Source organism: Haplochromis burtoni, unplaced genomic scaffold (genome assembly GCF_018398535.1).
Source record: "Haplochromis burtoni strain Fernald_Lab_line unplaced genomic scaffold, NCSU_Asbu1 Contig_2371, whole genome shotgun sequence".
Taxonomy (NCBI): domain Eukaryota; kingdom Metazoa; phylum Chordata; class Actinopteri; order Cichliformes; family Cichlidae; genus Haplochromis; species Haplochromis burtoni.
In genome coordinates this window covers 9,683-13,100 of record NW_024584732.1, presented here as the reverse complement: position 1 = coordinate 13,100, position 3,418 = coordinate 9,683, and the positions used below count along the sequence as shown (strand labels likewise).

General features: G+C 40.8%; 1 long non-coding RNA gene across 1 annotated transcript; it reads left to right on the top strand.

Annotated features, from left to right (window-relative positions):
• Nucleotides 1–12: 12 nt before the first annotated feature.
• On the top strand, nucleotides 13–3,209 carry LOC121813734. The gene is made up of 3 exons (XR_006053846.1): nucleotides 13–139; nucleotides 245–302; nucleotides 761–3,209. It is a non-coding gene; the product is annotated as an uncharacterized LOC121813734 (long non-coding RNA).
• The last annotated feature ends 209 nt before the right edge of the window (nucleotides 3,210–3,418 follow it).

Sequence of the window (3,418 nt, the reverse complement as noted above, 5' to 3'; positions counted from 1 at the left end):
TGAAAACCAACAAAGATATCAGCTCTGCTCCAAAGACTCTCACTGTCCAAAGTATCACAGGAACATGGACACCAGCAGCTGCAGGAGTTTCTGCAGCTCTGCTGGTTTTGGTACTTCTCACTGTCTACTGCTGGAGGAGGTGAGGATGAGCCCTGTTTTCTCTCTCGGTTCAATCAGATTCAGTCTCAAATTCTCAGACTAACCACGTGTTCATCTTTGTATTCACTTTCTTTTTACAAACCAGAAAAAAGAGTAATTCTCACAAACCTTCAAGACATGAAACTCTGGATGACTCGCACCTGGTAAAGAATAACATATATGTATACATATATATAAAACTGTACTATAACATAAAACATCAGCATCATCTATCATGCTTCTTTCACACCAGCTAGGAGAGCGGCTTCATTTTAAAATAATGTCCAAATCATTAAAATCAGAGAATTGTTGATTTCTGGTTTTCTTCTCTTGTTTTAGTAGGCAGTGATTTTGTTCTGCTGACAGTTATATTTTGTACCAAATATTCCACGTCCTGTACTTCACGGTGGAGGTCAAAAATCTGTAAAAATTTCCATGTAAATGATTTTAAACATTTTATTAACATACCACCTCATACAGCTGAGCTACTATATAAGAGCTATGAGTGAGTCTACTTTGTGTTAATCCTCTCTCCAGCTGAGCTCTGCACTGAAAGATCAGCAGTAAGTTCAACAATAATAACGTCTCAAATTGTTATTTCTCTCTTTTTTTTGGTTCCCAGTATGATGAAATCTCACCCCAACCAGCAGAGCAGGGTCGTCACTACCCCAGACTTAATTCTTCAGAGGATGAAATGGATCATCTCTATTCCACCATTCCTCCATTTGAGCCCCCTGACCATGCCCACTGTGGACAACTTCTGACCCAGTATAACCCCTAAGTGAGTCTTTTCTGTGAGTCCAATTTCACTAACCACACTCAGGCCTGAATACTGTCAAATCTCTTAAATAGAACCTGAAGCAGGCTAAAAAGTCCCAAAAAGCAGCATCATGTGATGGTTCAACGAAACTCAAGAACAGCTGAGAAGATATGTCATTAACATCTATCAGTCAGTCTAGAAAGGTTTACATAAGATATTTCAAAGGCTTCGGACTCCAGCGAACCACAGTAAGAGCCATTATCCACAAATGAAGAAAATATTTTGTGGCTGTCCCCATCTAGACACCTTATCTCCACCCACTCTGCCTCCAGCAGTGACCCTGATCAAACCAGGATTTGTGGCATCTTTGTAGAGCGTGACTCCACCATAGCTTGCCCAAAACTTCCCTGTGATTCTTGCAGCAGGCTGAGCATGCTGTCTGTAACTCTCCCAATAAGACGAGCAGCAGCCGTATGATCCATTCAGTCATAGGCCACCAGCACGCCTCGACCATGGCTTAAAAAGACTAAAAAAAGACTGGAGATCACCCCCCTCTCTCATACACTCAGTCATACACTCTCATCCAGCAGCGGCGGTGCAGGCCAAGACCCAGGCCAAGCAAGGAGGTTTTCCAAGACCTGCCCCTGGCACGCAGTCTCCTCCTGCAGTGTCTCTGCTGATGCACCACCACCTGCTAACACTGCATCATCACCAGGTCTGCCACCATCTGCACTAGCACCTCGACCAGCTGTATGTGTTGTGGATTCTGCTTGATGTACTGTGATGGACGTTTTTAAATCCTATTTATTCTTTTGATTTTGTGCAACCTGTGTCTGTGCCTACACAAAAATGTGGGCACACGTTGGATCTTGATTTGACTCATGCTTCACCTCTAACTTAAAGGTTTTGTGATGTTGTATGGTAGGATCATAAGCCTGTCTTGTTTGAGGTTTCCCTTCCTTCCTTGCTGCCAGAGGAAGGTTTAGGAGAGCTGAACGTAGATGGAAGAAGAATCAGCTTCAGGTGTCATACCAAATATTACAGTATTACTGGAATTCATATCAGAAAACTTTTAAAGATGCTAAGAGAAAACGTTTTGCTGCTGTTATTCAGGCAAACTCCTGTAAGCATTACGCCTTATTTAAAAACCACTGACGTGGTCCTTCATGCTCCACAGACTGTTGGTGTCGAGTCCTCTCAGGAAATTTGTGAAAATCATCGGTGAAAGCGCAGATTTCCTATTCTGTTCTCGACCCTTCTATCCCTGTCCATATCTCTGTTGACTTTGACAGGTTTGCACCAGTTTCTTTGCTTTGCCTGCAGGAGTTGGTCTCTCACCTGAAGCTCTCAGGTTCCCCTTATGATGCTCTCCCTCCTTGATTTTTCAAAGAGGTTTTCCTCACTACAGCACCATTTGTGCAATCCATTGTAAATAGTGGTTTTCCCTCTGGTGTTGTATTTGTCAGTCGTAAACATGCATTGATTCAGCCTCTACTCAAGAAACCTGCTCTTGATCCTGATATTACTGCAAATTACAGGCTTAATCTCCAAACTGCCTTTGATCTCAAACATTAATGAAAAACAGATTACAAGCAATTAATGTCCTTTTTAGAAGAACACAGTATTTTAGAAGTTTTTCAATCTGGTTTTAAAGTTTTGGATAGTACAGAATCTGCCCTTCTAAGAGTTTTTAATGATGTGTTTTTAGTGACTGACTCAGGTGACTGTTATTATCGTGCTTTTACATTTAACTGCTGCCTTTGATAGAGTGGATCATAAGAGTTTAATTTACAGCAGTCGGCGGGTGTTAGGAGTACCACACTGCAGTGGTTCACATCCTATTTGGCACAGCGAACTTTCTCTGTGAAACTTGGTGAATTTTTTTGTTTTTAAATCTCTGAATGACCGTGGGTTTGCTGTAGCCGCTCCAAAGTTGTGGAATGATCTGCCCTTGTACGTTAGGCAGGCCTCTTCTTTCTCAGTTTAAAACTCTTATTATAACATATTTATCTGCTGAAGCCTTTGGCACTCTTTGAGGGGTTGACTCAACTTGTTTTATCAACTTGTTTCAACATGTTTTGTTTTATTTTTATTTTATTCATTTATTTATTTTATCTTATTTTGTGTTATTTTGTTTTATTGTGTTTATGCTATTGGTATATGTACAGAACTTTGTGAACCCTGGTTTTATGTCAAAGTGCTTCATAAATAAAGCTGGTATGGTATGTTTGGCACCACTGTAGCAAGTCTCCAGCTACTGAGGGGACCCACCACGACACGTCAACACACAGGATGTGGATGAGTGCACAGTTCACTGCATTTAATTGGTTGAGGCTACAGAAGCCACGCAAGCCTCTATCTTTAGACTCTAGCTCTGTTCTGTTTTCAGGCTACTAAAATAGGGGAGGCAAGATTAGGTTTTGATAGCTTTCTTCCTTTAATAACTAAAATCATCAATTGAAAATGTATTTTGCATTTACTTATCTTTGTCTAACAATAAAATGTATTTGATGATCTGAT